General features: G+C 35.0%; 1 protein-coding gene across 4 annotated transcripts in view; it reads right to left on the bottom strand.

The window, feature by feature from the left end:
• Positions 1 to 14,887, bottom strand: part of RNLS (renalase, FAD dependent amine oxidase) — a 300,101-nt gene that overhangs the window by 96,624 nt on the left and 188,590 nt on the right. The window lies entirely within an intron of this gene.

A 14,887-nucleotide genomic window follows, 5' to 3' on the forward strand; every position in this document is an offset into this window, starting at 1 on the left:
AAATTTTATGATTTAACAGTTGTTAATACGGTGTTTAGGACTAACTCCATGCTAACAGTAAAGCTACTCTGAATATGTGGACTACTAAGAATGTCCTCCTCCCCTTTCTGTTTTGGATAGGTGGTACTGTGCAGTTAGGGAGTATTTTTTTCCCTGATACAAATGACTTGAACATAACCAAAAGGCTAAAATTGGTTAGTTCTAAAGGTCAGAGCCTGAAGGCAGTGACCCATTTGTTAATCATTAAGCCTTTCTAAGCCCAGTCTGACAGAATTCTGGCTTTCTGCCATTTCTCTGGTCATTTTAAACTGCAAATTCTTGTACAGTTTCAGTTTTAAAGTAGGTAGCAAAGGTTATGAGAAAGGCATAACTTGTCCCCCACCCCCCTTATCATACGTTTTCAGGGCTTTGGAAGGGTTGGTTCTGCTTTAAGGGAATCTTCATAACGTGCCCAGAGCATTTAAAGATGGACCTCTGGGTCCCCTAAAAGGGGGGGTTTCTAGCTATTATCCCCATGTTAATTAGTTTCCACAGATAAGTAGGATTTGAGGGAGAGGTACTCACATATGGTGTAAGTTCTAAAACCGCCACTACCCAGTGGTTTTCTCCAATAATCCTAGCATTGAAAGCTCAAGAAACAGGAGCATAATAACCACAATGTATTTATCATCTTCTGTCATCAGTTAGAAACTGAAAGAGCTTTAAAATATTTTGAATGCATTTTGTAAAGCCCAAAGAGGTTCTAGAGATATTTCATTGCCAGCTTGAATGCCAGTTTATCTGAATGTAGAATTGCATACCAAAAAACTCCTATAAACAAAACTGAATTTTATGTAGCCAAGGGACATTACACTGCTAGAACACTTGCTTTAATATTGAACATGGAATAGTTGTCCTCTATTTCTCAAGGGAAAAAAATACACAGTTAAACCTTGCTTATCCATAACCCAAACTTCCGGAGGGCTTAAGTATTTGGAATCACTCCAAACCCAGAAGAGGAGAGGACGGAGAGGGAAAGAGTGGGGGTGGGGGAAGAGAATGAGACAGAATGAACTAGCAGAAAGCAAGCAAGTCAGCCTTTTAGAAGTAGACCTGAAGCCCTAGCAACACTGAAAAGAGACCTGGAGCTTACATCCCATTGGCTTACCAGTCAGAAGCAATGGTGAGCTCTGATTGGCTGGTGATGATGTCTCCAAATAACCAGGCTTTTTCAGGAAAGCAAATTTATGTGGCAGAAGGGACAGGAGACAGAAGAAGCAGGCAAGAAGAAAAGGGAAGAGACTGAGGCAAAATGAATGGCAGATTATTTGTAATCGAGGTGGTAACTGAGATGAAAAGAGAATAACGGATAACTATTTATGTAACTGCTTACAATTTACAAAGAGCTTTTACATGTAATCACTGATATTGTCTTCATAAAAACTTGCAGGGCTCCCAGAAGTTAAATAACATGCCCCCACTTACCCAGCTAGTAAGAAAAATAGCTGAGGACTTCTTTCTGCGAACCTAATGCTTTTGATATGTACAGGTGTCTGTAGTTTAATGGGAGATGCAGAAAAGGGCTCCTGCTCTTGGTGACCACAGCCCTTGAAAACACAGACAGAGAACATTGCTGGAGGAGATAGTTGTGGTGCAAATGAACCTGTGTCTTGAGAGTTCAGAGGTAGCCCAGAATATATTTCACTGGGATATAACACACTCAGCCCACACTCATCATGAACAAATTGGCTACCTAATTATCCCTTCCATCTATCCTACAAAGCCAACCCCCCACCCCTCAGGCTTAATAAACAGCATCCATTCCACCCAGTTGCTCAAGCTGAAAACCTGTGAGTCATCTTTGTTTTAAATTTCTCTCCATATCTAATTTATCAGCAAGTCCTGTAAGATTTCATTTCTAAAATATATTGTGAATCGGGCTGCTTCTGTCCACCTCCATAGTCACCACCATTTTTTCCTCAGACACTGTAATAGCTTCTTAGTGGATTTCTCTAGTTGCTTGCACCCTGTTTTCCCCACTTCTTTTCTCCTTTCCTTCAAAGCCTTTCTCTAGACCAAGTCACCATACTTACAGCTTGCCCTGAGAATAAAATTCAAAATCCTTACTATGATCTGGCCCAGTTTACTCTGCCTCACTCTGCCTAGGATTTACTACTCCATCCATGGAGGCCTTGACTTGGTTACTAACAAGCTCTTCTTTCCAGCTGAAGTGGCTGCAGTTTTCCTGCTCCCTGTCTTCATGTCATCATAGCCCTTTCTCCCATCTCATGTAACCTACAGAGATAGGGCTTACTGACAGCTGGTGTGAGTAAGAATTCCCCTTCATTTTCTCTCATAATACGTTTTTATTAACTTCTTGCAATTTCTCAATCTGAAATTGAAATGGTATAAATTTACTTACATTAATAGTAAACAATTGAAATGCACCCTGAAATTGGAGCTTTATTAAAGATAGCTTTTTTGTTGCATGTAGGAAAGTATGATCTTGATTTGTCTTCTGGTATTCAAAGAGCATTCATTCTTTTTTTGGAGCTAGAAAAGTAGAGTTCTCTGTCCTCTAACAGAACTATGCTGCGTGCGTGTGTGTGTGTGTGTGTGTGTGTGTGTGTGTGTGTGTGTGTGTGTGTGTGTGAGAGAGAGAGAGAGAGAGAGAGAGAGAGAGAGAGAGAGAGAGAGAGACAGAGAGTTTGTGGAGTTTACACATTGGCCACAATAAAGCCTGATATCTATTTCTGATTCAGCAAAGTTGTACCTGTGAGTGATTAATAAACCTTAGCAACATGAATCATTCTGTAGAGAGTTTAATGTCACAATGAAATCAATACTGTGGTCAAAGGTATTACTGCTTTAATTATGTTCATTTGTTTCAACACCCCAGTTTTGGGAATTTTTTAGCTGACCTATTACGGATTCCTTTGAAAGTGAAGTTTACCATGGTGCCCTCTGGTGGAATCAAATTCAGACTTTTTTTTTTAAACTAAAAGTTCAATCTAGTGAGAATGAATCACTGTGATACAAATATGAAAGGTGCAACTTCAACAAATGTCCACAAACTATAAGCAGGTTGCTCTTGCTATTCAGCGTCTGCCAGAAATATATGTCTTAGCATATATGCTTGCAGATCAGGGGTTCTGTAAACACGTGCCATATAAAAGGCCCATCATATGAAGGCATATAATTTGAAATCCATTAGGATGAAGGACAGGAGCCACAGCATTTTACATCACCTTGCAACACTGAAGCTAACTAATTAGGTCTTTTATTTAGAAGGTCAAATGAAGGTGATGGCGATGACAGTATTTGCAACAATATTCATAAATAGCCATGAACACAAGAAGTAGAATTTGGTGGTGGTTTATCAGAACAAGTGGAAATTCATTTGATAGGACTCTTGTTATTAGACTCATCATCATTTAGAGTTGATAAAACTATGATGTACTCACCAAAATGGCAAGAATCACAATGATGTTTCCTTGAAATACGTGGTGACCGTGACATTGTGATTCCTTTATAGAGCAACTTTCACTTATGTACAGAAGGGGATAAAGTGAGGGTCTTTGGAGACACTCTGGATCATATACCATAGGGAACCTTAGTAAAGAAACTTAGGTAACTGGACCAACCAACATCAGAAGGACATTGAAGCCCTTTTGAGAGGACCTAGGGTGTCAGGATAAAGGGAAGTAATGTTATTCTGAGTAGATCAGTTTCTATATTTGTTCTTCTGAATGCATTAAATAAAACCATCAATCAAAATAAAAATAAAAAAAGGAAAAAGTGCAAATTATTTAGTAATTATTTCTCTATTCAAATTTCCTAGCAGGTAGAATGTGAATGGAATAGAAGCTGTGAATACAGCACACATGCATTTAGTCACGTTATTGATCCATTGTTGAAGGTTTTACACCCCAAATTAAAAAAACAAAACAAAAATGGAATTAAAAAAAAAAAAAAAACAAAAAAAAACTAGAGCAGTGGTTCTCAAAGGAGTAGTACTGCCCCCTAGGGGGCATTTTGGAAGTTTATGAAGGACATTTATGCATGTGAAAAGGGTGTCTTAAGGTTTCTAAATATTTTGGGGGGCTGTTACTGGGTAGAGGGAAGGGTGTGAGAGGATTTTACTGTTCCTCAAATCATTCACGTAGATGAAAAAAATTTATGCAATAATCTAAGCCTAGCACTAAATTCAGCTTTACATTAAAAACAGACAAAAAATGAAGTATTTTTGCATGGTTTTGAAAGACGATTTTTTAAAGAAATGCAAATCCAATGTAAATCAAGGGAAGACTGTACTTTGTTTCATTTGGAACTTTATCTAGATTTATTCAAAAATTTTGAAAACTGTAGTATCAGCATCCGTGACACTAGTGGTATTTGAACCCTCTAAAAGCACTATTCTAAAAATTTCTAGTTGTAGTGACCCAATTCAAAGTGATTCTACAAATCTGTATGTCTGACTTTTTCATTATGTCTTCTGGTATAGTTATATCCAAGCATTTTCAATTATTATTACTATATTCTTTTTATAATATATTCATTCCTTCATTATAATATAATTAGGTAATTATATTGATTGTAATTTTGACATTATTTGTATTGGTAGGCTTTGTTATCCATGAATTTCATTTTAAAATAGTACAGGATGTATTAAAGATACTTGGTATTAAAGAGGGCATTGGAATGCTAATTAAAATGATAAAGTAAGGAACTCTGAAAAGCTCCTCCATAAAAGCAATGAAAATACTGTCAAAAATGGTAAGAAAGAACTTTTTACCAATTCTGGAATTCTGGAAGTTAACCAAAGGATTGTAGCCATCAGTAGAGTTTTATTCAAGAAAAATGGCTGAGTATCAGTTAAACAGTGAGCTTCATTAGGTTTTTACCTTGCTGTATTTCCATTGCTCCCACACCAGTTCTGTAATAATGGTAAAACCCAGCAGCTTGGTGGTCACTAGAAAAACTAAAACAGAAGTAGAGTTCCTTCCAAGGCCCCTTCCTAAAGAATGGTCTGATTTGACCTGATTGTTCTCTGGAACATTCCACTCAGCACACTGTCTTTTGTGCCTTGACTCAGAACTCATCCAGTCTAAATATTTTTCTTAATAGAAACGGTTTTCAATCTTTTGTAGAAAAGACTCAGTGAAAATTGTTTAACATCACAGCTACCTAAAGTAGCAGGTAACATTTGGGTCAAATAAGCAACTTACCAAAAGCTTAAAAGGGAAAAACTGGGAAATATTCATAGGAGTATTTGATAAGCACAGACATATTGTTGGAAGACTAGAAGGCCAAAATGATATGTAGGAATGTGGGCATACCCAGTGCTGTACACATGCTCAGGAAAGCCTGAGAAGGACCTGAACTTTTCACCTTTGCTCACCTTGTGGCTCTGTGCAAGCAGGAAATGAAAGCTAAGGCAGAGTTTCACACTACCTGCCACAGGGTTGAAGGGGTGCTTCAAATGCACACAAAACTCTTTGGAAAAAGGACTGTGATACTTATGGGCTCCAGAAAATTCTGTTCAATCATTAGCTGAATGCTAAGCAAGCCAGAGATACAGTGGCCACCCATGACAAAGAAATCAGATATCAAAGAACTGTTTCAGAAAATCAAACAGCACTAACAAAAAACAGCAACTTTAAACAGCCCTGGAGAAGTTGGAGATTCTGGCTTTAAGAAAGTTTTTAAAACAAAAAATTAGGAGACATCTGAAGAATCATAAAATATGGTAAACATGCAGTGCAAATGCCGTTAATATAAATTGTCCTGTAGGAAGCCCAGATATAGTTACTAGACAAAGATGTATGTCAACTTAGTTGTGTTAAAAAAAAATAAATAAATAAACAATGTCTACATAGCTACAAGCAGGAGAACAATTTCTCACCAAATGGAGATCAATAGAGAGAAATTATAAAACAGAGTCAAATGAATTCTGGAGTTGAGAAGTAAAATAGCAGAAGTGAAAATTTCACTAGAGGGAATCAACAGAAGATTTGAAAGGCAGAAAAAAGAATCAGGAAACTTGAAGACAGATCAATTGATATGATTGTCTGAGAGAATGAAAAACTGAAGAATGAACAGAGTTTCAGAGACTTGGGATGCATAATGAAGAGTACTAATATAAGCATAGTGGGAGAAATAGGAGGAGAGTACAGAAAGGATATATGAAGAAATAATGACAAAAATTTTCCAAATTTGATGAAAACTAGTACTATGTACTTCCAGCAAGTTCAATACATTATAATGAGGATAAAATCAAAGAGAGTCACACCTACACATATCATAATCTAACTGTTCAAAGCTAAAAACAAAAAGAATCTTAAATAAGCAAGAGATAAATAACTCATATTTAAGGAATTCTCAATAAGATTATTAGCTGATTTCTTATCAGAAATCATGGAACTCAGAATACAATGGCATGGCATTCAAAATTCTAAAATAAAAGACTATCAATAGGAATTCTATCTCCAGCAAAATACCCTTCAAAAATTATGAAATCAAGATATTTTCAGATAAATAAAATCATGAAATAATTCATTGGAAGCAGGCCTGAACATAAAAAATTCTAAAGGAAATTTTTTAGGTTATAAAATAATAATTATAAACATATGTTGACATGTCTGTATGACCATTATGGCACAAAGGAAGAGTAGGAAATAGAGATATATAAGAGCAAAAATTCTGTATACTGTTGGAATTAAGTTGGTATTAATCCAAAGTAGATTGTTATAAATAAAGATGTTAACTATAAGCCCCAAGGAAACCATTAAGAAAAAAACTTAAAAATACTTTAAAACAACCACAAAGGAATTAAAATGGTACACTAGAAAATATCTATTTAATACAAAAGAAAGTAGTAATGGAGAAGTTGAACAAAAAAAACATGACTAATACAGAAAACAGAGAGTAAAATGTCAGATATAAATCGTACTTCATCAGTAATTATACTACATGCAAATGAATTAGTAGTAGTTATACTAATGCCATAAAAATAATTTGAGACAGAATTTCTTGCTAGAGTTAAAGAAAAACATTTTACAATCCATGAAGAAGATATAACAATAAACATGTGCACCTAATAACAGAATCCCAACATACCTGAAATAAAAATTGACAGAAACAAAGGCAAGGATAATAGTCGAGCCTATCACTATCCCACTCCCCAACCCCCCAGGTTATTTCTTATCATTCTTTTCCCTTGTAACTTTTAAAAAAAAATTGTTTTAATTAATTATACATGTCAGTAGAATGCACTTTGATACATCATACATAAATGGAATATGATTTCTCATTCTTCTGGTTGTACATGATGTAGAATCACATTGGTCATGTAATCATATATGCACATAGGGTAATAATGTCTGATTCATTCTACCATCCTTCTTACTCACATACCCACTCCCCTCTATTCACTCCTCTCTAACTAATCTAAAGCAACTCTATTCTTCTCTAGCTCCCAACCCCTATTGTGAATTAGAATCCTCATATCAGAGAAACATTTAGCCTTTGGTTTTTGGGATTGGCTTATTTTGCTTATCATGATATTCTCTAGCTCCATCTATTTACCAGCAAATGCCATAATTTCATTGATAATAGAGGATTTGAGAAACACCTGTAATTCAGACATATTCAGTGCAGTCCATCCAACAATAGCAGAATAACATTCTTCTTCTGTTCTTTAACAGTTTAATTTTCCTTCAGAAAACAAGATTCAAATTATATTGGATGTTAAGTTCCCCCAACTCCCTTCCCCATCCCTGATTTTCCATCACTTTATTAATGTCTTTGATTAGTAAGACAGATTTCACCTTTAGGAGAGAAACCTATTAGGAGAAATGCACTTCTGATTATTACGGGAAAATTAACTGAAAAAAAAAATCAATGTGACAAAATAAAAATCAAGATTCTTTCCATAAGCAGTTATAAATTCCTCCTAAATATAGTAGTACTTAATAATTTATCAGTTTTTCATAAATTAGCCATAGCAAATATTGAGACAGTTCTTTATTATTATATATTTGGGAATCTAGTCCTAGAAAATATTAGAATAGGTGAATAGAATTCAAATACTCTTAGCATTCATAGCCCAAGAATGCCAAAATACTGAACACTGGAATTAAAATAATTCTTCAGTAAATTGAAAGTTAGGCAGAGACTATTTTTCTTCCCCCAAAATTAAAAATTCTGCATTGCCCAAGTTTCATAATTATCATGAGCAATTCTCCTGCAGTTCTATAGGTTAAAAGACATTAGAGATATGGATGAATGTGGTCAGGCCCTAGAAAATACCACATAACATGATGTTTTTTGTCAGCATTTTGTCATTGACTTGATTACTTTTCAAAAGACAATTCGGGGAGGATACTGGGCAGATGGGGGCATAGACATATTTGTATTCAATAAAAAATAGAATGACTAGAATGTACAAAATCGAAGCCCATAGATGACACAAATGGAAATAACAAATTATCCTTGTAAATCCTAGTGTATGGCTTTGTAACTAGGAGGATGTTCGTCAAAATCCAATTATAGGTTGTGGAAAGTTTCTGTGAGGTATTAAGGTTTGATGGTGCTAAATCGGTATGGGTCACACAAATTCTCAAAACTAACCAATTAAAGCTCCCTAACAAGACTAGAGTCCTGTCCTACACCATGGAGAAACTGCTGAAAGGGGAATCCAAACTGACCAGGATTGAAACAATAGGATGGAGGAAGGTGCGGCCGAAAGTGGAGTAGGAGCAGGAGACAGATAACAGAAAATATGAGGACTATATTTTTCATCATGCTTTTTAAAAGATGGAGCTTAAGTTCTGATTAAAGCAATCTTATTACTTATGTATCCCTTTTCAAAATATAAGAAAACTCATTCACTGAAACTAAGTGAGCCCCCAGAATAGGATTGTCCATAGAAATGCAGGTTAAGATAAAAGAAGGGGAGGGTTGATGCTAAAGCTCGCTTTGGCAAGGTCCTGGGTTCAATACCTGGTTCTGCTGAAAAAAGAAAAAAAAATTTTAAATTTTTTTTGCCAGGTGCAGTGGCACAAGCCTGTAATTCCAGTGGCTGGGGAGGCTGAGGCAGGATTGTGAGTTCAAGTCTATCCTCAGCAATTTAGCCAGGCCCTAAGCAAAAACTCAACAAGACCCTGTCTCTAAATACAAAAAAGGGCTGGGGATTTGGCTCAGTAGTTAAGCACCCTGGGTTCAATCCCAGGTATCAAAACAAAACAAAAAAAACCCAGAGAGAGAAGGGGGCATAGTAACTTCCCAACGGTAATGAGAGGATGTCAGAGAGATGCATGATAGGAACTGCTGAAGAAAACCAGAGAAATGGAACAGAACAAATAAGAAACAATATTTTAAAGAAATATGATCCATATTACACATTGAAAGAGTGCATTATGTCCTTAGAAACATCGATCAAAACCAGCAATGGATGAAAAATTCTACTGATATACAAAGCTTCAATGTTTTTAAAGCCAAAAATCTCTTTTAAATACTAATAAATACTAATAAATCTTCTGGGTATTCCAGCAAAACTATCAAGTCATTTATAAGGAAAAGAAATTCGGATTATTATTAGACTTTTTGACAGCAAAACTCTATGTAGAAGATAATGGAGTATCATATTTAAAACATGCAAAGGAAGAAAAATATGAGCCATGGAGTTTTTTCAGTCAAAAGTTAAAAGGCCACAGGTGAACTTTTATGAACACACAAGAACTCAGGAACAATTTCAGATGAAATTGTTCATTTGCAACTTTACCACATAATCTCTAAAACAACAAGCTTTAGACAAGCAATTCTTGAAAGGATTGACAAAAGTATTACTGAATGACTGATTAATTAATGAGTGGAATGTTCTTTATAAATACTACAGATAATTAAGTATAATATATTTTTATAATCCCTAAGGAATTAGTGAATCTCAGCAACTGTCATCAGTAGTTGATAACAACTTACCTCCTGATAGACAAATGCAATATCACCTAAGAAGTGGTGTTCCCTGCGTCCCAACGAACATGAATGTGATCAAGCCTCTAGATTTAACCATCAATATATAGGAAATACAAGATTCCTATGAACATGTTAAGTGATATCATGGGAATGCATTCAACAAAATGCAGAATGTAGAACCACAGAGGCTAAACAACCCCCAGTTTCTTCAACAAAAAATTGCAAGGGGAAATAAAAAAAATACATAGATTAATGGAGAGTTAAGAGATATATAATTCAATTATTTGTATTGTGATTTTATATTGTAATACCTCCATTAAATATACAAACTGTTTTTTAAACATACACATATGAAAATTAAGGAAATATGAACACTGGTTGATAATTAAGCAATTACGTGAGTGGACACTTGTCATTTAGAAATGACTCAATATTTGTGCCTGCGATAACTATTGCTATGGGTTAAAACAAGCACCCTTATCTTTTAGAAATATATATAAAGATATTTACAGATGATATAACATGATACTTTCAGTGTCCATCAAATAATAGTGAAATACATAGGGACTACAGCTAAAATAAGGCAGACCAAATATTGATAACTGCTGAATCTGGATTCATATAAATTTGTTCTCTCAATATTCGTATAAATCTGAAGGTTTACATAATAAGCTTAAAAATAAAAAAACAATTCAGTGGAGTTGGAAACCTTGTGTTGATTAACTTAAGTGTTTCCCCGCCCCCTTCTCTGGATAGCTAAAATAATAAAATCACCTAGTTGAAGGTAGAATGAAGAAAGGGAAGACTCTGGGAGATGAAATTGACCAAATTATGTTATGTGCATGTATGAATATATATCAAAGAATCCCATTGTATTTATAAATAGCTACATTAATAAAAAGAAAAAATATAGGATGAAAGTCTGGTTATTGATGCATATACTACTCATTAATTCGAGCATGAATTTACAATAAAAGCAATCTTCTAGTACACTATTTCAAACTTGCAATTTCCATACTTTTCTCATTTGGCAATCCTAGCTTGTCAACTTTCTTATTGCATATAAGGCATGGCTGAAAGGCTTCAGTATGTTATAGAGAGAATATGTAACCAAGAATCATTGACCTTGGTTTCAATCCTATGTCTGCTCTCAGGAATGCTTGTGACCTGGGATAAATTATTTAATCATTTCAAGTCTGAGTTTCATCATTTGTATAATAAAAAGCTGAACTTAGCTTTCTCTTTTATTCAGATATCTACCACCTCTAAAGTGTCCCCCCTCCAACCCGATGTTTCATTTACTGAAAAGGTAGCATTTTTCCTAAAATCAGATGGGGGAGTTTGAAATGATATCTACACCTCTAAGTCATGGGTCAAGTAACATTCTAAATGGAGAAATAATATACCCAGGGAACATAATTTTGAATTAGAGGATGGGAAAAACATGATTTAAGTATACTTGAACGTTCTGAGGATTATAATGTGTCCCAAACATACCAGAATGTAGCAAACTCAAGCTTGAGAGTAGGAGGTGCATAGATAACTGTAGCAAAGAGAAACTGTAGCAAAGAGAAGTAGGTAACCCAGACACTTGACTCAGCTTTGCCCATATTCCTTGCTGTTTACTCTGAAGTAATTTAAGCAAAAGGTAGTGTACTTGAGGATTAACCAAAAGACAGGCATAAAAGTGTTGAAAGGGTTACAAAATAGGCAAAGCTAAGGGAACCAAGATCATTTAGCCCATGGAATGCTGGAGCAGAGGGGAGCTATAATAACAATCTTCAAATAGGCAAAGAAATATTATCCAGATGAAGATAAGGAGCTGTTTTAGTCAGGGCTTACATTACAGAAGAAAGAATTATAGTTAGGCTTAGAAAAAACTTCCTGGCACCTGGGAAATTGGAGATTTTCCTGCTCTGGGGATCTTTAAGCACAGAGAAGAAGAGTACCTAGAGATGATGTGAGTGTAGCCTTCTTGAAGTTGTGAGGATAACTAAATGATGCATATCTAGTGATTTATGTTCAATCTCATAGATGTGGGTAAAAATAATTGCTTTAGTGTGGACTGCAGATACAAATCTGGCAGACAGAGATCAGGACTCATTTCCTTTTCTGATTCTTTCAATTTCCTGCTCCCTTGAACTATAATCATCAACATCAAAAAATTCTTATTAAGCTCTAGGTGCATGTGTTAAATGCCAGCCCGTGACCAATGGAAACACATAATCTCTATACTTTTGTGGGTCTAGTCCCTCTCTCCATGAAAAAAATTGCAACAGGAAAGACTGGCTTTTTGTTTTTCTTGTTCGTTTAGTTTGGTTTGCAATTTCTTTTTCTTCTGGTTATACTATCTTAGTTCCTTTATTTGAGAAGTTGTGAAGAAGAGAGTTGGCTATGCTATATATAGGATGGTGTGTTGCAGAGAATAAATAATAGTACAGAGGAAGAGAGGAGAGGGAAAATTAAGGAAATAGATAAAATATATTAAGAGGAAGATGGATGGGAAAATAACAGGTATTAACATAAAGAAATGATGAAGGATCATCTCTAGCTCCTTCAGTAGGCCAAGAAATATTTAAGTGTTAGGGAATCGGACGTAATTACCCTGCGTGGATATATGAGTACACAACTGGTATGATAAGAAGTTATACTCCATTTATATGTGATGTGTCAAAATACATTCTATTGTCATGTATAACTAATTAGAACAAATAAAAAATATTTAAGTGTTGGGATTACAATGGGGAATGGGACAGTTATAGTTCTAGCTCTCCTAGTGCCTACCACACTGTTGTACCAACTTAGGGGGTCACTGTCAGGGATAAGAAGGATAGCTGGTCCCTCCCGTGAAAACAATTACTAGGGCTTTCTGATTTCTGTATTAGTATTTGTTCCATAACACATGAAAATCTCTTCCTATGTGCAAAACATGAGTGACACTGTATGGGTTTAACATACAGCATAAAAATGCTTCCATCTAAGGAAATCATGATTAATATGAACTTTGACTCTGCTGTCTTCTTTACTGTTTTGCTACATTGTGAATGTACTTGTCTATACCCCCACCCCATCCCCAGCAGTGTGCTGATGAAAGACCAAAGGAAAGGCAAGTCCTTAAAGAGTTATCATAAATGCAACTATTGAATGTGTTTAAACTAGACCTTCCTTACCTCAGGTAAGGGTGTCCGGAAAGTGGCCAAAATATATATTAAAAAGATAAATAGGATGGCTTTGTGGGGAGAAGTGTTCATTAAGATGTGAAAGTTTTTTTGTTTTTTTTTTCCATTTTTTCTTTATTCTTTTGTTTAATCTGTAAACATTATGCAATGAGATGAAACTTCTCCCTTTCCACATATTAGATACTGAATAATACTTTATATGATCTGAATTTTTGTGTCTCTTAAATTCCATATGTTGGGACCTAATATGATAGTATTAAGAGGTGGGGCTTTTGGGGAAAATTCCTCATAAATGGGATAAGTGCCCTTATTAAGGAAGTTGAAAGGGACTGTGCTGTCCTTCCTGCCATATGAAGATGCAGTAAGATGGTGTGGTCTATGAAAATAGGTCCTCATAAGACACAGAATCTATTAGCTCCTTGATCTTGCACTTCTCAGCCTTTACAACTGTAAGCAACACATTTCTGTTGTTTATAAGTTAGTCAGGTATTTTGTTAAGCAGTACAAACAACAGTACAAATTTAAGGTATTTTGTTAAGCAGTACAAACTAAAACAACTATATTTGATGTTTTACATAATGTAATTTTTAATTTGAAAATAATTTTTTGGCTTATTGTTTATTTTTTATAACCCTCCTTAATCCAAAAAGGATTTTAGCTGGTTTATAAGTAAATTTTTCTCTATGAAAAGCTTGATTTGTTTTAATTGAGGGTATTTTTTTGGGGGGGAATATCAGGATTGAACCCAGGGTTGCTTTACCTCTGAGCTATATCCCCAGTCCCTTTTTATTTTGAGACAGGATCTTGCCAAGTTGCTGAGGCTGACTTTGAACTCATGATCCTCTTGCCTCAGCTTCCTCAGTTGCTGGGATTACAGGTGTGTTCCACCGAGCCCAGTAGAGGGTATTTTTTTTAAAACAAACAATGTGTTGGGAACAAAGCTTTAGTGGAGACCCATTTCTGAAAGTCCAATTTAAATAAATAGGAAAATATGATGCAGGTTACAAAAATGTTATTTTATACCAAATTGTTCAACTGTTTAGGAAACTATCTACTGAAAACTTTTCTAAACATAGGGTATAGATTAGAACAAACAAAAATCTATACCAATATGCTTTAGTCATTAGTTGAATGTATGCTGAGGTCACTCTTTCCAATCAATGACTTCTCCTTTTCAGGTACTGTATGTGAACATTTTCACATAATGCAATTAGGGAGTTAATTTAATTAGTCTTATTTTCAATTTGGGATCCAAAATCAGGAAGGGAACACTGCAAGAACATGCATTTCAAGGCATTAGAAATGCATTTCTCCATCCTGTGCCATAAGAACAAAGTACATGTACTAATATTAGATGAATCATGATTCCTTTCTTACTTCTGCAAGAACTATCACATATATGAATCATTAATTTCCGTTTCAAATGATTTAAATAGAGACCAGAAAGATTTTATGAGTCATCTGGGTCTGACTTAGTGATTTTATATCTCATACTCTCCATTTTCCTACAAGAAATCAGTTAGAGACATAGGACATTTCCCCTATATCTGAAAATGTATGTTATTTATAACCATCAGAGGATTAAATAAAACATTAGATGCAAATAACTTACTTTTCTATGCACAAAAATGCCTGTCACATTGTTTCTAAATGTATTTGGTGGTAAGCAAGTCAGTTAATTGTTAAAAAAAAATTGCTGGTGGAGTTGAAATGCGGTTTTTTTTTTTTTTTTTTTTTTTTTTGCGGTACTGGGG

The sequence above is a fragment of the Sciurus vulgaris genome (genome assembly GCF_902686455.1).
Source record: "Sciurus vulgaris genome assembly, chromosome: 4".
NCBI lineage: Eukaryota > Metazoa > Chordata > Mammalia > Rodentia > Sciuridae > Sciurus > Sciurus vulgaris.